At 32.3% G+C, this 23016-nt stretch overlaps 1 protein-coding gene across 4 annotated transcripts in view; it reads left to right on the top strand.

Moving 5' to 3' along the window:
* The window catches only part of LOC114342489 (putative fatty acyl-CoA reductase CG5065), a 269687-nt gene that overhangs the window by 200 nt on the left and 246471 nt on the right, over positions 1–23016 (top strand). The window lies entirely within an intron of this gene.

The raw sequence follows: 23016 nt of genomic DNA, 5'->3' as shown, positions 1-23016 counted from the left end.
AAACGGGCCATAGGAAAATCAATGGGAAATTCTAAATTATGGTACATTAATGGTATAGCCTTCCTAATTAGCAGTCAATTAAGGGACAAGGTGATAGATTTCAAAGCAATATGTGGAAGATTACTTTTGTCAGAATAAAGAACAAGCAATCTAATTTAACATTCATTAATGCATATGCTCCCACTGAGAATGCGAAACAAGAAGACAAAAATGATTTTTACAAGAAACTCGAAGAGATATATGAAAATATACCCAAGAATGACATATTAATTTTACTAGTTGATTTCAACGCAATGATAGGAAAGGAAGATATAAACAAGGACGTCGCTGGTAAGGAAACTCTCCACACAACTACGAATACTAATGGGATAATGCTTTGTAACCTAGCAGCAGCAACAGACACATTTATAATGAGCACACACTTCAAACACAAAAAAGAACATAAGGTAACGTGGCTAATACCAGGATCAACTGAGAGAATCAAATCGATCATATTTTGATTTCAAAAAAGTGGAGGAGAACAATTCAAGATGTCAGGTCGTACCGTGGTGCAAATGCAGATTCTGACCACTTCTTAGTAATAGGAAATATGGAAATGAAAATAATTAAAGACACAAAGAAATACACGAAAAGAAAAAATTGGAACGTAAGGAAACTAGATTCGGATACTGTTCAGAAAGATTATTCTAAAGAGTTTGAAGCAAATTTAAAAGTTACGAACCCTAATAACATAGAAGAAACGTGGAAAGAAATAAAAGGTCACATTTCGATAGCAGCGGGAAAAGTAATCGGATACAAAGAAATAAAAAGGCAAAAAGAATGGTATGACGAGGACTGCGAAACAGCAACCAGGGAAAAAAATCTAGCTCGAAAGAAATGGCTGAAAACAGGCAGAGAAGAGGATTTGGAAGAGTATAGGAGAAAAAAGAAAGACTCAGACAAATGCTGTACAACCAAAAAAAAAAGATATGGATTGATGAAGTTATAGAAGAGATGGAAGTAAATAGCAAGAATAATGTAAAGCTTTACAAATATATAAAATCACAAAATAAGAAGAAACCAACAGTTAAGATTGATGCCAAGGTATGGGAGAAATACTACGAAGAGTTATTTAAGTCGAGAGAAAGTTCTCTCGAATATACAAATAATGCAGACCTTGATGATGAAATCGAAATCGAAAAACCGTCATATGAGGACTTTTTACGTGTGATAAGAAACCTAAAACAAAAGAAAGCAGCAGGCCCAGATGAAATCCCAAACGAGCTAATAAAACGAGGCGGAGAAGAACTACAACGGAAAATATACGAGCTAATACTAAGGATTTGGGAAGAAGAAAGAATGCCCGAAGAATGGAAAACTGGATGGATATTTCCGATCCTAAAGAAAGGGGTAGAGATGCATCAAGTCAAACTAGTTTGATTTTATTCAATAAACTTGACTTGACTTGAAAATCAAACTTTTTTTGTAAAAAAGTTTGACTTGACTTGATTTTGATATCTTTAGGTTTGACTTGAAATCAAACTTCTTCAAACAGTTTGAAGTTTGAATGTCATATTGGCAATGTGTTTATTTCCAATTCTAATTGAGAGCGTACGGATTTTGTTGTGACTTATTTGGATAGGTCTGAATCTGTATTCTGCTACTCCGCAAATTAGTTTGTAGTTCATATTTAGACGTCCATGTTTGGCTTGTTTATTACGTTCGTTTTGAAGTGTGTGGCTTTGGGAGATAATATCTGAATGTGGATATTTTTTGGTTCAGAAAAAGTACCAGAACAAATTGAGTCTGATATTGAAGGTATTCCCACTGCAAAAATTAAGAGAAACAATCTGTAGTAGAAGCAGTATTAATTAAGAAAAATAAATATACTGATTTATTTGATGTTGCGGCAGGTAATTTCAAAACAATGAAAATTGCAAAGTGCATACATATTTCTATTATGTAAAAATAAAGAACAGCGTTATAAAATCACAAACAGTGAACTAATTCTAAAGGACAGCGTTATGCATAACTCGACCAAGCGCCATTTCTTTAAAATCGAGATAACAGCGGATTCTGGTGACACATAGCTAAAACTATCTTGGAAAAATCCCTGTTATTGTCACGTTAACGGTTACTAAGAAAAACAAAAATAAACCAAGCGACATTCTGTCTATTAAGGGTTTTTAGTTTTGCATAACAATACTATATTCATAACTGCCATTCTTAACTGCCATTCATAACTGCCATATATCCATAACTGCCATTCATAACAGTTTCGCAATTGTAGACTAAGCGCCGACTTTGGTCTGTTTATGCTAAACTAAGCGTTTGGCCAGAATAACAGTTTTGTCCCCATTAATGTACACATTAATTTTGAAGTTTCCGTCAAAAAATGATGGAATTTTTTTAAAGTGAAAATGTTGTGTTTATATATATGTAATTAAATTGAAAAATACAAAAAATAATCTTTATAAAATCTTTTTATTATGTCTAACGTGCTATGTACTAAGAATATAGTATAGTATAAGTCATAAAATGGACCTTTCGGGATTCTTCTATATTTTGAATTTTGAATGTTTATTAATCATTTATGTACTAAGAGTATAAATCGATAGCCTGTTTTTCATGTATAAATATTGATTTTATTCCAACAGTACAACTTTTAATTTCAAAAGTCTGCTTTGTAAGGTACAGGTCAACTTCTACTGTTAGTACCTTCTGCTTTCACTTACGCAGCTTGACTTATACTTTTAGTACACACCAAATGTTGAGATTCTGGGGGATTTGAGTAGAAGGGGTATGCCGGCACGACTATAGGTATAGGGAAATCAATGTGTTAGAGAGAGAAGTACCTTCCCAATGAGTAAGAGTGAGATAGATGCTGACGTCACAAGTAATCTTCCATAATGGAATCTACCATAGTTATTTTCCGCTAGATGACACCAATCCGCCATTTTTATTCCATTTCAGTATTTTTAGATGGCGGCATAGCCAAAACGGCACTAAAGCATATCTCCGTTGTTATTGGTCCGATCGTGACATGTGAGGTATCATAGGAAAGGGGAGGGGGTAACGAATACGTTAACACAAAAACAAAGATGGCGGCATAGCCAAAACGGCACTAAAGCATATCTCCGTTGTTATTGGTTCGATCGTGACATGTGAGGTATCATAGGAAAGGGGAGGGGGTAACGAATACGTTAACACAAAAAACAAAAATGGCGGCATAGCCAAAACGGCACTAAAGCATATCTCCGTTGTTATTGGTTCGACGTGTGAGGTATTGGAAAGGAGCGCGTTGGCTCGTGACGTACAAAGGGATCGTTGGAAAGAGGCACGTTGCATATACTATATTTTATCTACGACCATAACACAATATGTTATTTAAACCAATCACGTGCAGAAATCTAAGCTTAACGAGTTGCATGCTATATTTTATCTACGACCGCAACATATTCGGCATTTTTTTTTCCAATTCGCCATTTTTATTCAAATTCACCATTTTTATTCCAATTCACCATTTTTAGTCCATTTTTCCTTGACATTACGTCGAAGAAATCTACCATAGTTTACCTATTAGCCGCTAGATGACGCCATTGTTAGTCCATTTTTATTTAAATTTACCATTTTTATTCCAATTCGCTATTTTTATTCCAATTTGTCTTGATACCGATATTACGCTGAAGGAATCTACCATAATTCGTTCTAAATATGATCTCAAATAAAATCCCTTACATAAAACAAATTGAATTCATCGATATGAAAAAGAACTTCGACTGAGTTGACAAAGACAAAAAAAATCTAGAAGGAAGATATTTAATAGAAAAAGATTGCAAATTTTCAAAGCAAAAGTCTTTTAGAGTAATTCGATTGAGAAAATTATATATACACAAGTAAAAAGAGAGGCATAGACAATAAAAGTTGTAGGTATGTAGTACCTAATGACAAAGACAAAAAAAATCTAGAAGGAAGATATTTAATAGAAAAAGATTGCAATTTTTCAAAGCAAAAGTCTTTTAGAGTAATTCGATTGAGAAAATTATATATACACAAGTAAAAAGAGAGGCATAGACAATAAAAGTTGTAGGTATGTAGTACCTAAACGGCTTAACGTAGAGAGGCATATATTTTATCTACGACCGTAACATAATTTATGTGTAAGCGATGGTGACATCTCATTAGCATTGGTCTGATTGGAGATTGTGGTACGTTAAAGGTGTGGGGAGTATCGAATATGTTATTTAATCCATAAACTAACCGTTACGAGCTGCATACTATATTTTATCTACGGCCATAACATTTGGTGCCACCAATTCGCCATTTTTATTCCAATTCACCATTTTTATTCCATTTCAGTATTTTTAGTTAAACTCGCTATTTTTATTCCAATTTGTCCTGATACAGATATTACGTTGAAGGAATCTACCATAATTCGTTCTAAATGTGATCTCAAAATCCCATACATAAAACAAATTGAATTCATCGATATGAAAAAGAACTTCGACTGAGTGCATTATAAATGACAAAGACAAAAAAAAATCTAGAAGGAAGATATTTAATAGAAAAAGATAGCAAATTTTCAAAGCAAAAGTCTTTTAGAGTAATTCGATTGAGAAAATTATATATACACAAGTAAAAAGAGAGGTATAGACAATAAAAGTTGTAGGCATGTAGTACCTAAACGGATTAACGTAGAGAGGCATAGACGTAAGGAGAGACGTGGACAATAAAAGTTGTAGACATGCCTAAATGGCGTAACGTAGAGAGGCATAGACAATAAAAGTTGTAGGTATGTAGTGCCCAACGGTATGGGCGCACAAAAAAATTTCCTAGATCTACTGACAAACTGGGCATTTCGCAACATCTAGCAACAGCGCCTCCCATAAGAGTCTGTGTATTAGAGTTAGATAGAAAATCAATTTTTCCCCAGATGCTGGGGGAAATTAAAAAAAAATTTAAGGTCCATTCTGCTCATTTTTGTCTCGTTTTGTGGTGGAGGCCCGACTTTTACGTCACGATTGGACCAATAAAACAGAAGATATAACTAATGCCCTTTTGGCTGTATCCTGAAAATACGTAACTAATGCCCCTGATAACGTATAAGATATAATAGAAGCAGTATTTTGATATGTCCAATCCATCCCTCTCTGAGAGATATGCGAGGTATCATGTGATTTAACAAATTGAATAATATAGAAAAATTAAACATAACATCATGCCATAAAGACATTAGATACAAATGATTTAACCACCAGACACAGAAAAATCAAATAGAGCAGAATGTTAAAAAGGAGTTCTGTATCTTCGGTCCTCTTGGTGCAATAGGGACATACGAATTCTCAAATGATACGATTTAACCAATAGAGTTCAGTGACAGAAAAATAAAATACATCATGTCAAAAGGGTCTTAGATACGTATTTTCCGTCCAATCGCAACTTACAGTACCTCAACCAATAAAATACAATGGCATAAAAATCAAATACATCAGCATGTCAAAAAGGCTTTAGTATTTTCTTTTCTACTGAGAAACATCCAAATCTTTCGTAAAATATTATACACGGGCGTTCTTTCTATATGTCCAAACTAGTAAACCTCTTATTTTTAACACGCAACTCTCAATATTTACATTATTTCTTCCTAGAAAATATCAGTGTATCAAAATGGAATACAAATATATGCAAACCACCAATTGCTAAATCTATCATTATATCGCTAATACCTAAAATACATATCAGATAAATTCTTTCGCTAAGTCCAAACCACCGATATTTCTCACATTATTTTCAAACCAGATTTAGAGTTCTAGTCAAGCATAAAAATCAAATACATCAGCATGTCAAAAGGGTTTTAGTATTTTCGTTTCTACTAAGAAACATCCAAACTTTTCGTATACTATCGTGTTGTATACTTTTGTACACTATTGGTTTTTATAATTTGTTTAAATTTTTTTAATAAATGTAGCAATAACTTCGAAATTATGGCATTTAGTTGTAGGGAAAATAACATGAAAAATAATCAGTATTTCTTTAGGACTTCAAAACTCAAATAACGACTTCTTGTCCTATTAGAAATACGGAATTGGATTTCCAGAAAAACGGAAAATCTGACAACAATGTAATTGTCACTATAATATAGACCGCCTCAGAAAATTCATACCCATCAAAATCTATAAAAATCTTGCAAGCCGTTTCCGAGATAATTGAGTGTTTCCATACATAAAACTCACTCTGTATGCAAACCAGATTTAGAGTTCTAGTCAGACATAAAAATCAAATACATCAGCATGTCAAAAGGGCTTTAGTATTTTCGTTTTTACTGAGAAACATCCAAATCTTTCGTACTCTATTATACACAGGCGTTCTTTCATTATGTCCAAACTAGTAAACCTCTTATTTTTACCATGCAACTCTCAATATTTACATTATCTCTCCCTAGGTGCAAAATGTCAGTATATGAAGCATAAATATATGCAAGCCACTAATTGCTAAATCTATCATTATATCGATAATACCTACAATACATATCAGATAAATTCTTTCGCTAAGTCCAAACCACCGATATTTCTCATATTATTTTCAAACCAGATTTAGAGTTCTAATCAGTTGGAGAATACAAATTTTTGTTATAAAGTACGTTTTAAATGTGATCTCAAATAAAATCCCATGCATAAAACAAATTGAATTCATCGATATGAAAAAGAACTTCGACTTAGTGCAATATAAATGACAAAGACAAAAAATATATCTAAAAGGAAGATATCTAATAGAAATAGGTCGCAAATTTTCAAAGCAAAAGTCTTTTAGTATAATTAGAGTAATCCGATTGAGAAAATTACTTATTATGGGTATACACAAGTTAATAATAAGCAAAAAATCGAACTTCTATTGATCCAATCAAAAAAAATCAAATACATTTGTACTATGAGAATGATCTCCGAAAGGGAAATCGATAGGTCAAAATAAACTAATTTTAAAGTAAAAATGTGGCTTATTCACAATAAAAATAATAAATAATAAATTTTCTTGCGCTCCTTATTGTTTTACGAAAGATACAAAAAAAAACACGAAAAATACACGATACGTAGGTAGAAAATAATGTCATTATTAATTATGACTTAATCATTCTTTCGAATGTTTTTAGTACGCATGACTCTAAGAATTTACCCTGGTATGATTCTGGTTTCGAAGGATCTTTGGACGGTTTTAAAATAATTCGAACTAGGTTTCGAAGGATCTTTGGACGGTTTTAAAATAATTCGAACTAAATATATTCTTACCAACCATCTGGAAACTTAAGGTGTGTGTCGATATAATTCTTTATTTGCACTAACGCCATTACTACAATCGGAAATTTTCTTAATCATTCTATAAGTACAGTATTTTAATTGCATTTTAAACAGGTTTCTAATTCACTTATGGAAAAATTAGAATTAGAATCAGAATCAGATTAGAACTTTCATATTGTGATACATTTGTCTATGGAAGAAAATAATACGGTATGTATAAGATACAAAATTCAAGCATTGGAAAAGCCATACAAGAGGCACACCAAATTCAAAAATCTTGACTATTTAGTCTAAACATGAATTAAAATTTCTAGTTCTATCTTCTAGCTTCTCATCCAGCTTGAAATAGGATATTAGTATTCATATTTATTATTTCAAAAATTTTAAGATATCGTGTCTTTTGTTGTAGGTATACTGTCACATTTTCAATACATATTACCCAATTTTTACTTACCCATCATCGAGTTAATTTATAAATGCAATAAGTAACTCCTTAAGATATTATGCTTTCAAAAAACGCTACCAACCAATCTCCTTCATATTGGCTAGTTTCAAATGTATTTCTACAATTACACCATTATTTGCCGAAATATTTTAAAGCAGTGTTGACAACGTCTAAAAAACTGTACATAATTTGGTACATAAATATCAAAAATGATGATCAAAATTGCTTTTATTAGATGATTATTAGCTCTCTTTATCCAGCTAAAATAAAATAAATAAAGAACTTACATCGTCATATCCATATACTGTTTTGAAAACCGAGGACTTGGAAGCTCCAATAAGTCATAACTCGAAGTTTGAAATAGTAAATAGTATATCAGTGAATGTTTATGCTTTGGAATTAAATCAAGTTAAGGAAAAATAATTTTACGAATTAGTGCCTGCTTGCCTAAACAAAACAAACTTGATAGACATGTAAATTTGAATCTTATTCAGGATAAATATTTTCTAAAATTAAATGATTACCTACGACTCTCATCGTAGTGACGATGGAAATATTGAAATAAAATATCATTACTGCTGGAAAAAAAGGTGTCTAGGTTGTTACACTATATAACCAAAAAAGAAAACTAATTCACCCAGATTTATTGGAAAAATTTACTGTTTCACCGTATCATTAAAATCTTACAAAAAAAGAAATATCGAATTAAATAAACAATACATAATAGAACTAAGAAGTAAATTACGAATATCAGAGTGCATGAGATACGAAATAAACATCTTACAAGCAAAACTATCGATACAACAAATACATATTATATACATTATTCACTTGAAAATTTTAAAGTAATGTTGGCTGAATGTCCAAGAAACTGAGTATATTTAGCCTCTTTTACAATATTTCTGAAAAACTTCAACGAATTTGTCTATTTAGCGAAAAAAAAATCTAATTCACGCAGTTTTATCGGAAAACTTTGCTATTTACCATTTTTATTCACTGTCTTTTTAATCTGTTGAGTAACATCTTTAATTTATTTTGATTTTTAAGAAGTTTTCTAACCTCCTCTAATTACGATTTTTTGTAGAATTTGGACTGGTTGTATTGAATTATGATAGGTATGTGTATCTGATTACGCAATAATTTCAAAGAGACATTCTTTGTAGCTTAGTATAAATTGGTCTTCTAATACTAAAATATTATAAAAAAATAATAGAGTAAAGCAATACAGGAGACTTAAAAATGGTTTAAAATCTCATGAAATCTTGTTTATTTAGTCTAAACATGAATTAAAATTTATATTGTTCATACTTATTATTTCAAGATTTTTAAGAACGTTTCTAATTATCCATCATCCAGTTAATTTATAAATTATGAAATAGGTATCACTATGATATATTATGCAGCAATAACTATGTTTTCAAAAACTATACCAACCAATCTCTTTCATTCTGACGATGTATTTATACAATTACAACATTATTTACTTAAAAAGTTTAAAGCAATGTTGGCTGAATGTCCAAAAAACTGAGTATATTTAGCCTATTTTACAATATTTCTGAAAAACTTCAACGAATTTGTCTATTTACCGAAAAAAAAATCTAATTCACACAGTTTTATTGGAAAAATTTACTATTTCACCATTTTATTCACTGTCTTTTTAATCTGTTGAGTAACATCTTTAATTTATTTTGATTTTTATGAAGTTGTCTAACCTCGTGTAATTACGATTTTTTGTAGAATTTGGATTGGTTTTATAGGATTATGATAGGTATGTGTATCTGATAACACAATAATTCCAAAGAGACATTCGTTGTAGCTTAGTGTAAATTGGTCTTCTAATACTAAAACATTATAAAACATAATAGATTAAAGTAATACAGGAGACTTAAAAAAGTGTTAAAATCTCATGGTACAAAAAAGAAAATGTCTCGAGTGTGAATTTAAAAATGGAGTTACTACAAAAAAGAAGATGGTACATACCTTTGAATATTAAAAATATTTGAAAAATTTTAATTTTTTTTTTTGTAGATTGTGTAGTTAATACTAAAAATTAGTAAGGAAATAAAAATGATTATAAATTAAAAAAATCTTCGACGTTTGTTCTTAGAGCATGTGAAACATTAATAATTACCAAAAAATTTCAGTAGGTACCTTTAAATATTAAAAGTATTTGAAAAATTTTAATTTTTGTAGATTGTGTAGTTAATACTAAAAAATTAGTATGGAAATAAAAATACATATCAATTAAAAAAAATCTTCAGCGTTTGTTCTTAGAGCGTAGTTCGAGTATGCCCGAACTTTCCCGATCCCCAATATATCTACTTCTTCTTGTAGTGCTCATCCATTTTGGATGTTGACGATTATCCTAGAAATATATACTTTGCATACTAATGTACTGAAAAGATTTGTAGTTGTTGTGCTGCACCACATATATAGATTTTTTAGCCAGAAAATCCTTCACCTTCCTGGTTTTCTTCTACTTTTCTCTGTAAAATTAGTTGCAGCAGTTCATATCTTCGCTCTTTCTTACAATGTGTCGGATGTATTCGATTTTAACTGTTTTATTGTGGGTACCAGCTCTTTTTCTTTTTTAATTCTTAATAAAATAATCTAATTAGTTACGTGATCTGAGTAAGATATATACAAAAATAAGAAAAAAATGTTTTATTTCTTTGGAATAAAATAAAAAAGCCAAGTTGGTTGACTGGTTTAAAGTATTGCAGTGCAGGGGATTTGAACCTATGATCCAACACTTACTTATTTTCAATGCAATGTAACAAAGTCTTAAATCGCTCGACCAACGTGGCTTTGGAACTTTGCTCTAAAAAACAACGATGATATTCACATGTTATGACATTCCTATTGACAATAAAAAGAAATAAAATGTTTTTCAAATAATATTTTATTCAAAATACTGTTATTTAGAGTGTGAGCTTTATGATTATAAATAAAAAAATCTTTGACGTTTGTTCTTAGAGCATGTGAAACATTAATAATTACCAAAAAATTACGGTACCTTTAAATATTAAAAGTATTTGAAAAATTTTAATTTTTGTAGATTGTGTGTGTAGTTAATACCAAAAATTAGTGTGGAAATAAAAATAAATATCAACTAAAAAAAAATTTTCAGCGTTTGTTCTTAGAGCGTAGTTCGAGTATGCCCGAACTTTCCCGATTTCCCAATATTAGCTGTGAGTTTTGGCTTAGGATACCCATATAAAAAGCATGGAAAACGAAAAGTTTCAGCGTTTGTTCTTAGAGCGTAGTTCGAGTATGCCCGAACTTTCCCGATTTCCCAATATTAGCTGTGAGTTTTGGCATAGGATACCCATAGGATCCTGGACGCTCATATAAAAAGCATGGAAAACGGAAAGTCTACCTTGGACAGAGGAATCCTGTGATGGACATTTAAGTCAACCTTGGACAAAAATTCAATACAAATTAAATGGGTCAATTCTCTATTAGACATGATACAGTTTAGCTTGGACTGAACTATTCTAAATAAAATTCCAAGAGTTATCGATAACTCTTGGAATTTTATTTAGAATAGTTCAGTCCAAGCTAAACTGTATCATGTCTAATAGAGAATTGACCCATTTAATTTGTATTGAATTTTTGTCCAAGGTTGACTTAAATGTCCATCACAGGATTCCTCTGTCCAAGGTAGACTTTCCGTTTTCCATGCTTTTTATATGAGCGTCCAGGATCCTATGTTATTTAAACCAATCACGTGCAGAAATCTAAGCTTAACGAGTTGCATACTATATTTTATCTACGACCGCAACATATTCGGCATTTTTTTTCCAATTCGCCATTTTTATTCAAATTCACCATTTTTATTCCAATTCACCATTTTTAGTCCATTTTTCCTTGACATTACGTCGAAGAAATCTACCATAGTTTACCTATTAGCCGCTAGATGACGCCATTGTTAGTCCATTTTTATTTAAATTTACCATTTTTATTCCAATTCGCTATTTTTATTCCAATTTGTCTTGATACCGATATTACGCTGAAGGAATCTACCATAATTCGTTCTAAATATGATCTCAAATAAAATCCCTTACATAGGATCCTGGACGCTCATATAAAAAGCATGGAAAACGGAAAGTCTACCTTGGACAGAGGAATCCTGTGATGGACATTTAAGTCAACCTTGGACAAAAATTCAATACAAATTAAATGGGTCAATTCTCTATTAGACATGATACAGTTTAGCTTGGACTGAACTATTCTAAATAAAATTCCAAGAGTTATCACATTCGAAAAGTGTTTTTTGTATTACTAAATAAAATACCAAGATGTTACATATTATTTATTAACAAATTATAATAATTCTAATAATTTTAAAATGGTTTCTCTTTGCAGTTCTGCCTTTTTATTTAAACCTAAATTCATTAGTTCACTAATAATTTTTCGTTTTTGATGCATTTTTTCCTTGTATGATTTTCGTATCGCCATCCCACGTTCACTTTTGTAAAATGTTCTTCTCTTTTCATTTGCTTCATTTTTCCTTCTAATACCTTCCTCACCTCTTTCACACTTGCAGGTTGATTTGACATGTAGTTCATGCTCTGATGTATATTTTTCTAAATTGCTAACGCCTCTGCTCGCTAGGGTAGAAATGTCTTTGCGTATACCTGCACAGAACTTTCCTCTCGAATGTAACCATTCTGATTTAAATACTCTTCTCTCGTAATGGGAGTGAGGTTTACCTAAAAGTCCATCTCCATCTCGACGAAGGGGTTTTTGACCATCAGCACAGGCAATGTATCTCAAAACACCAACACAATGATCCAAACAAATAATTTTTCTAAATGTAGTTTTTGGATGTAGTCTTTTCCCTGCACGTTGTAGTTTCTTCTTGTAAGCCAACATTGTAGATCCATTCGTAAAATGAATTAATGAATGGAGATGTTCATGTGCAGTACTTCCGTCGTCTGCTACTAAATGACAACGGCAAATGGAATACCATTTTACATTAGGAGCACATGCTAGAAGAGAAAAATCACTCTCATTTAAGAGTAAATGATACCATTCTCTTGGTGACTCTTCGTAATCCTTCGCCATATCCGCCGGAGAAAGAGCATTAATGTCGTTGACACTCAAAAGAGCCAGATAGTCACTTTTTGACAAAATAGACATATTTTAACTGGATACTTAAGAACAAAGAACTGAACTCTTAAAGCTGTCTCACTAGACTAAACGAGTCCTTACAACGTCGTTAAATTTATCTGCCAGTACAGCTTCCCCCACCCTAATTGATTACCTTACGCATGCGTCATTCACGCGGTCAAAGGTCAAAGTCTTGTTGCCTAGACCTGCAATAATTAACCAAGTTAATCCAACAATGTCGATCTGCTGTTCTGACACAGTACCTAAATCACAACTCCACGTTCGATGTAGATAAATTATGAATTAAATTATTTAGATATAAATTGCAGTTGCAGAACGTGGGGTTGTGATTTAACAGCAGATCGAAATTGTTGGATTAACTTGGTTAATTATTGCAGGTCTAGACAACGAGACTTTGACCTTTGACCGCGTGAATGGCGCATGCGTAAAGATAAAAAGCATGGAAAACGGAAAGTTTGCCTTGGACAAGTGACGCCGTCACTTGTCCAAGGTAAACTTTCCGTTTTCCATGCTTTTTATCTTTACGCATGCGCCATTCACGCGGTCAAAGGTCAAAGTCTCGTTGTCTAGACCTGCAATAATTAACCAAGTTAATCCAACAATTTCGATCTGCTGTTAAATCACAACCCCACGTTCTGCAACTGCAATTTATATCTAAATAATTTAATTCATAATTTATCTACATCGAACGTGGAGTTGTGATTTAGGTACTGTGTCAGAACAGCAGATCGACATTGTTGGATTAACTTGGTTAATTATTGCAGGTCTAGGCAACAAGACTTTGACCTTTGACCGCGTGAATGACGCATGCGTAAGGTAATCAATTAGGGTGGGGGAAGCTGTACTGGCAGATAAATTTAACGACGTTGTAAGGACTCGTTTAGTCTAGTGAGACAGCTTTAAGAGTTCAGTTCTTTGTTCTTAAGTATCCAGTTAAAATATGTCTATTTTGTCAAAAAGTGACTATCTGGCTCTTTTGAGTGTCAACGACATTAATGCTCTTTCTCCGGCGGATATGGCGAAGGATTACGAAGAGTCACCAAGAGAATGGTATCATTTACTCTTAAATGAGAGTGATTTTTCTCTTCTAGCATGTGCTCCTAATGTAAAATGGTATTCCATTTGCCGTTGTCATTTAGTAGCAGACGACGGAAGTACTGCACATGAACATCTCCATTCATTAATTCATTTTACGAATGGATCTACAATGTTGGCTTACAAGAAGAAACTACAACGTGCAGGGAAAAGACTACATCCAAAAACTACATTTAGAAAAATTATTTGTTTGGATCATTGTGTTGGTGTTTTGAGATACATTGCCTGTGCTGATGGTCAAAAACCCCTTCGTCGAGATGGAGATGGACTTTTAGGTAAACCTCACTCCCATTACGAGAGAAGAGTATTTAAATCAGAATGGTTACATTCGAGAGGAAAGTTCTGTGCAGGTATACGCAAAGACATTTCTACCCTAGCGAGCAGAGGCGTTAGCAATTTAGAAAAATATACATCAGAGCATGAACTACATGTCAAATCAACCTGCAAGTGTGAAAGAGGTGAGGAAGGTATTAGAAGGAAAAATGAAGCAAATGAAAAGAGAAGAACATTTTACAAAAGTGAACGTGGGATGGCGATACGAAAATCATACAAGGAAAAAATGCATCAAAAACGAAAAATTATTAGTGAACTAATGAATTTAGGTTTAAATAAAAAGGCAGAACTGCAAAGAGAAACCATTTTAAAATTATTAGAATTATTATAATTTGTTAATAAATAATATGTAACATCTTGGTATTTTATTTAGTAATACAAAAAACACTTTTCGAATGTGATAACTCTTGGAATTTTATTTAGAATAGTTCAGTCCAAGCTAAACTGTATCATGTCTAATAGAGAATTGACCCATTTAATTTGTATTGAATTTTTGTCCAAGGTTGACTTAAATGTCCATCACAGGATTCCTCTGTCCAAGGTAGACTTTCCGTTTTCCATGCTTTTTATATGAGCGTCCAGGATCCTATGTAAGGGATTTTATTTGAGATCATATTTAGAACGAATTATGGTAGATTCCTTCAGCGTAATATCGGTATCAAGACAAATTGGAATAAAAATAGCGAATTGGAATAAAAATGGTAAATTTAAATAAAAATGGACTAACAATGGCGTCATCTAGCGGCTAATAGGTAAACTATGGTAGATTTCTTCGACGTAATGTCAAGGAAAAATGGACTAAAAATGGTGAATTGGAATAAAAATGGTGAATTTGAATAAAAATGGCGAATTGGAAAAAAAATGCCGAATATGTTGCGGTCGTAGATAAAATATAGTATGCAACTCGTTAAGCTTAGATTTCTGCACGTGATTGGTTTAAATAACATATTGTGTTATGGTCGTAGATAAAATATAGTATATGCAACGTGCCTCTTTCCAACGATCCCTTTGTACGTCACGAGCCAACGCGCTCCTTTCCAATACCTCACACGTCGAACCAATAACAACGGAGATATGCTTTAGTACCGTTTTGGCTATGCCGCCATCTTTGTTTTTTGTGTTAACGTATTCGTTACCCCCTCCCCTTTCCTATGATACCTCACATGTCACGATCGAACCAATAACAACGGAGATATGCTTTAGTGCCGTTGAAATGGAAAAATATTGAAATGGAAAAATACTGAAATGGAATAAAAATGGCGGATTGGTGGCGCCATCTAGTGGAAAATAACTACACTATTCCATCGCTGTGACGTCAGCATCTATCTCACTCTTACTCATTGGAAAGGTACTTCTCTCTCTAACACATTGATTTCCCTATCTTGGTAGTCATACAAACGTTGGTCATCTACTGATTTGTATTGAAAAAATGTAGATAATCCAAATTTGACCATAAAATTTCAAGGAATTAACATCCATTATGTTTTCCATCTTTTGCGTTATTTTGTCGGTTATTAGCGCACTCATCACTGTATATCATTTTGAGGATTTTTGTCAGATATTGATAATATTCTATAGAAAACATTCTATATTTATGTATTTTATTTATACCATTTTTAATGTTTTGTCTTATATGTAAGTTTTTACGGACTTTTGTTGTTTTCATTTATATTATTTGATTATTCTTTTAAAAATCATTAATAAGTTTTGATTTTGGAATTGTCAAATTTATTTTAAAATAATAAAAAAGTAGCAATATTTTTTTTTATAGATTATGCAAAGTAGAATGGTTTTATTTTGATGCATTTGAAGTAGATTCTGAACCGTTTGATATTTTATAAAAAGGTTTTAGAAATAGTATTTTCTTTCTTTTCTCAAAATCGCCAAGTTTTATTCTGAATATCCATTTCAGTGTTAAAACATATTTTGCAAAGTATATGAATATACAGGGACTTACAAAATTATACTCAATTTGGTCTAACTTACAGACCTGGAAAAAGGGGTTGGTACGGAAACAGATTTTTGAGGTTCTTTGTTTTCTTCCTTTTTAACTTTCCTGAACCTTTTTTTATGACTTTCGTTCTGTCGTTGAAGACGGTGCCGATGTTTATTGTTACCGGTTATAAAAGCAGACAATTATAAAAATAGCTAGATCCCATTTAAACCAAAAACTGTTCATTTAGTATTTTTTTTATTTAATTTTGTTGTGCGTGCTAAAAAATAGTTTACTGTGAAAGTGTCAGTGTTCTATTGTACATGATTTTTAAAAATGAGTAGAGGGAAACAAATACTAAAATTATTGGAACTAAAGGATGATTTATATGGCACTCAATGTATTATTAAATTTCTTATCTTAATTGGCAACTGACATGTCTATCTCAATAAAAAAGTATATAAAAAAAAATAAAAAAAAATAAAATACAGGATCCTTTGTAAAAGGTATATTTAAAAGACCCTAATAATGGTTACATCACAAAACAAAACGTTTTCGGATTAACAAGTAATCCATTATCAGTGTTAAGCCAATAACATGCATGCGTGAGCCACCAAAAAGTTATGGGTAAAAACCCTTTAAAAAATATAGTCGACACTCAATTTTCAATATGTGAGGTTCATCCCTTTCATATCACATCCACGTGGGTTAGAGTCCTGTGTTACCCTGGGTAATATCCAGGAATATTTGCAACATCTAACTATTTTAAACATAATAAGTAGTATAGTATAATATAAGATCTTATACCTTTTAAAGGGTTTTTACCCATAACTTTTTGATGGCTCACGTATGCATGTTATTGGCTTAACACTGATGATGGAATACTTGTTAATCCGAAAACGTTTTGTTTTGTGATGCAACCCTTATTAGGGTCTTTTAAATATACCTTTTAGGAAGGATCCTGTATTTTTGTGATTTATGGTATACAGCCAGCTACAGGAATTTTATTTTCCTCGTGGATTGTTAAAAAAGTATATCTACGAAATAAATTATTTTTCAAACTCTTTCAAACTAGTTTGACAAACAGTTTGAATTTTCAAACCTGTACGATTGACCAGTTTGACTTGACTTGAATTATTTGTCAGAAGGATTGACTTGAGTTTGACTTGAAATTAAGTCAAACTCAAGTCAAACTCAAGTCAAATTCAAACATTCAAGTCAAACTTGTGCAACTCTAGAAAGGGGACACTACAAAATGCAACAACTATAGAGGAGTAACACTGTTAAACAGCTGCTACAAGATATTGACAGCACTAATCAGACAAAAACTCTCAAAAGACATTGAAACTAAAATAGGAGACTACCAGCACGGATTTAGAGAGGGAAGGTCAACAATAGACGCAGTTCACATAATCACACAGTCAATTGAGAAATGCTACGAACATGATATCGACTTACACATCCTTTTCATAGATTTCAAGCAAGCCTTTGACAGCTTAACAAGACCCGACCTAATAGAAGACATGAAAAACCTAGATATACCAATGAAACTTATAAAACTTACGAAAATGACAATGGAAGGATCGACTGCAGCAATAATTACAGATAACGGTATCACCAAAATTATAGAAATAGCAGGTGGAATACGACAAGGTGACTCTCTATCAACGTCATTATTTAATGTCGCAATAGAAGGAACAATAAGAGCTACAGTTTAAAGGAAGTATTTACCTACCTGAACAGTTTAAAGGAAGAATTTACGAAGTTATGCAAGGAAGCATCCAAAAGGCGTTTAGAAATAAATCAAAACAAAACAAAATACCTAATTTGCTCAATAAAAAATGCAGATAATGTAACAAGTTTAAATATTGGTGAATATAAGTTTGAAAAGGTAGAACACTTTAAATATCTTGGAGTCTTAGTTAATGGAACTAACGATAGAAGCATCGTAATCAGAGAAAAAATCCAGGAAGGAAACGGAGCCTACTGGAAATACAATAACTTCCTAAAAGATAAGAAGCTTACTCAGAATACTAAACTGAAGATTTACAAAGCAGCAATTAGACCAGTAATCACATATGGTGCTGAGATAATGTAGTAAGAGGACTTCTGCAAGGAGAAGACATCATTAGATTTATCAAGGCACAGAGACTCAGATGGATGGGACATATAGAAAGGAGAAATCCAGAAGCCGTCATCAAGAAAATTTCCAAATGGAGACCTGTATCAAGCAGACCACGAGGGAGACCCAAAACTAGATGGGGGAACCAGATAGTCGAGGATCTTAAGAAGATGGGAGTCAGAGAATGGGCAACCATAAGCAAAAACAGGAACGAATGGAGAAAAATTGTAGAAGATGCCAAGTCACACAACCAATTGTAAAACCAAAATGTTAATGTGGATTGATTCACCGCGACAAACGAATCGGAAGAGCCCAAAGAGGGCGGCAATCACTCCGCCAGGAGTGTGGATGCCATGATGATGATGATGATGATTAATTTTTGTATGTACCTACAATGCATTACCTGCATTTTCGCATTATAAAAATCTACTTCGTCGAGAGAATACGAATCTAAAAATTACAAAATTAGTTTAATATATTGGTAAGCAGCTTTTTTGTTTGTATATTTCTGTATTTATACATTTCTATAGTGCTAACCTTTGAAAAATGGCCGCATATGAAATGCCTCCCGAAAAAGGGTTTCTTACCTGTCGCTAAAATGGTCACATACGAATTGCCTCCCAAGCTTTAAATAAATTACATGCTTCTAATCTTTATGTGAAGGTGAGACGTTGCCACATCTTCGTCCCTTTGTAAATTTTTGGCAAAATTGGTATTTTGTTATTTAATTTATTTTATTTTCAACCTTTATTGTATTAAACATTATCGACACTATGCGGTATTTGTAAATTTCAACTAACTTATACATATGTAATTAGTTTTATAACCATTATAATATATTTTATAATAACCATTATTTTTTGTTATTAATAATTTAACAAAAATGCAAAAACATAATAAGTATTTTATAAGAATCCTAAAGATTGACGGTTTGTTCAAAGCTAGTAAGTTCATTAGATTATAATATGGGGGATAAACGTTTTCTTGCAATAGCTGCATATTCAACAAATTTCTTTTTCTACGAGCGTGCAAAAATGTCTACTTTCGCGCACGCATTTTAGTTTAGAAAGTTTCACTTTTCCGCACGCGTGTTACTTTTCCGCACGCGGTTTTTACTTTTCCGCACGCGTGTTAATTTAGATATGTTAATATGGCCTTAAAGTAATTATAATACATGCAATAAACTAATATTTAGATATTATTTACTAATTTATTTCGCGAAATTAACGCGACAATTCGATGAAATAAAATTATTTTGACATAATATTCGAAAGTCAAATCGGTAGACAATAACAGTCGTTTTGAATCATCGTCATGGAAACCAAGATCGTCGTCATGCTAACTAATTATATTGAAAGTTTGGTTTTGACAACCTTGTCAAAGAATTAATTTGTGTATATATTTTCATATTAATTAAATTAAATGATTAAAATTTTTAAATTTTTTAAAGACTCTTAGAAAAAATATTGTTCCTAACTCTTGCAGAAAGTCTCTTTTCCGCACTCGACTGCTTGCCGAACTCCCGCTTCGGGTCGTTCGGCAAAACTGCAGTCGCGTGCGGAAAAGAATGACTTTCTGCACTTGTTAGGAAAATAACTATTTTGTCACATATTTGTCACATGCAAAAAATATATGATCCAAGTCACTTATTGTATTGCAATTTTCACACAAATCCGACTGTATTTTGTTGATTTTATATAGATGTGCGGGATAACAGGCATGTCCAAATTTTAGTCGAGAGATAGTAACAATATCGTGTCTTGAAAAATCTAAATTTTTATGCCAATTATCTGTCGGGAGTTTCGGATGTAAAAGAGCATACCTTGTCGGACAATTTATACAGTATTGACTCCATTGAAGTTTCCAGTTATCATGTAATCTGGTTTTACTTATATTATGGTTATACATTCTTGAAGTCCAATATCACTCAATGTTTCCTAGCCACTGAAAATGCTCTCTTTTGCCAACTGATCTACTTTTTCATTATTTTCGAGTCCAATATGAGCTTCGATCCACGTGAATACTATATTACACTGCATAGTTGTTAGATTAGATAATTCTTTTTGTTTGTTTATATTCTCTTTTGTAAATTGTGCTAATGGGCTAAATGTTGTCTAAATACTTGAAAGTTTATTAGTTCCTGCATCAGTCAGTTTGTCTATTTCGAGCTTGTCAGTTCGTCGATTTCAAGATCAAATTGTATTTAAGTCATAACATCCGAAATAATGGACAACGATAAATGTCAGTCAAAAGGGCAAACCTTTACTATCAATTGATGGTTTTACATTCGGTTTTCAAAAAATGTTGGCCAAAGTTACAGTAAAACGGTGGACATGTACTAAAAAACCTGCATATCATTTGTGAAAACACAAGGGTGTGAAAATACGATAATTGAATCAATATTAGATCATAACCACGAGAATGCTTCAAAACAAAGTGATGGTGTGGGCTGTGCTTTTTATATACCATCACTAGATGTCAAAGAAAAATTTAAACTGAATTCCAATACATCAATATTTTCAGCAGAAACCATAGCTATCATAAAAGCATGCCAACACGCCGAAAATAAAAATCTAAAAAAATAAACATATGTATTATTATTATCCGACTCATTATCAGTTTTAAAAAGTTTCTCTAGTCAACTAGACGAAAATTCTGTTAACGTAAATCCCTACATAAAAGAATTAAAAATACTTTAAGGTAAAAGTACCTATTCATGGAATTATAAAATGGAATTATAAATATGAGAGAGATTAGAATCGGAATTGGAATTACCCAGAAAAGCTGGATATTAGATTGTCGGTAACAACTTTCTTTTCTAAAAAGAAATTTGTCGTACTGTGAAATATGTATGTGAAACAAATTTTATGTACACTGCATTAAGAATTAGAAAAATCAACATAGATAAGATACTACCTATTTAAATTATGATTTGGCAACATTTTGTCATTATATAGAGATTAAATAGACAAAATATCAGCCTAAATGATATTTACCTGAAAATGTGGGAGGCATTTCGATAACACCGTGAAAAATATACCGAGTGGTGAATCGTCAAACGGGCCATAGGAAAATCAATGGGAAATTCTAAATTATTGAATTCCTGCTTCTCTAATTATTTTACATCAAAATTCATGAAAAACTATTTGTAGAGAACTGTAATTTCTATTAAAAATTGTTACTTGTTCTACGAATTAACTTTACTTTACTTGGGACCGTTCAAGTATTACGTAACGCAGGTGGAGGGGGGGGGTCAAAAATCTTCAAAAATTGCGTTACGCAATAGTTAAACGCCCATTAGAGTGCGTTACGTAAAGGGGAGGGGGGTCAAAAATCTTCAAAAATCGCGTTACGTAATACTTGAACGCTCCCTTAATCAGTAGACCCATTTGTACCTTTCGGTGTTGGGCCATTTATAATACAATTCATTAAATTACAATATTTTACAATCTTCTGAATTGTCCTAGCTCTTAACGAACTTTCTCCATTCCTTCCTATTGGATGCTATCTGTGTTGCTTCCTGCCAAGTCTTACCCTTACTCTGCAGTATCTGCGAAATGTCACTGTTCCATTCTTTAATGGGTCTTCCTCTTCTATTCTTACCTATTGGTTTGGCGTCCCACACTCTTTTCACTTGTCTATTATTGTCCATCCGGGTTAGATGTCCGAACCATGCCAATTTTTTCTCCTTGATTGAGTCGAGTATCGGTTTGATTTTGAGTCTTTCTCTTATATCTTCATTTCTGATTCTATCAGTTCTTTTTACTCCCATCGTTCTTCTGAGGTATTTCATCTCTGCTGCCTGTATTCTGTTCTGATGTCTTTTGTTTAATATCAAATTTTCTGCTCCATATGTCACCGTAGGTCTATATATTGTTTTGTATATTGTCATCTTGGTCTTTGTTGATATTTCTTTGTTATTAAGGAATCCTCTATCTAGTGCTTGGAATAGTTTTCCTGTGTTTTCCATTCTGTTGTTAAGATCGTCCTCGATGTCTCCTTTGTTGTTGATTACTGTTCCTAAATATTTGTATGAATTTGTCTGTATTATTTGATGTTGGTCTATCATTACTTCTATTTGATCTTCCGTCCCTTGTTTCCTTGATATATTTTCATTATCTGAGTCTTCTATTTATTTACGTTTAAGTTGTATTTGCTTGCTTCTAGGTTCCATTTCTGTAAGTTGTATTTCAGTTTTTCTGCTGTTTCCGCAATTAATACTATGTCGTCTGCAAATATACACATCTCAGCGTTTATCATTTGCATTCTGTTCCAACCGATGCAGTATTTCTTGAAAGTTTTCTTACATTCTTTCACTATCTCATCTATTACATTTATGAATAGCACTGGGCTGAGACTTACCCCTTGTCTAACTCCTTGAGTTGTTTCAAATGGTTCTAACTGTATATTTAACATTCTTACTATATTTGTTGTTTTCATGTATATACTCTTTGTTGCTTCTATCAGTTCTTCACTTACTTCCTTCTTCTTTAGGCTTTCCCATATATCTTTTCTTTTGACTGAGTCGAATGCTTTTTCCATGTCTATAAAGCTCAGATATATTTCTCTATTTTTCTTTAATGCTTGTTCTATTACTTGTTGCATGGTGAATATATGGTCTTGTGTGTTGTGTCCTTTCCTGAATCCACTTTGTACGTCCTCTAATTTATGTTCGATTTCTTTT

This window comes from Diabrotica virgifera, chromosome 4 (genome assembly GCF_917563875.1).
Source record: "Diabrotica virgifera virgifera chromosome 4, PGI_DIABVI_V3a".
NCBI classification, from domain to species: domain Eukaryota; kingdom Metazoa; phylum Arthropoda; class Insecta; order Coleoptera; family Chrysomelidae; genus Diabrotica; species Diabrotica virgifera.
Note: the sequence above shows the minus strand (reverse complement) of the source record. Positions and strands in the feature narration are given on the sequence as shown.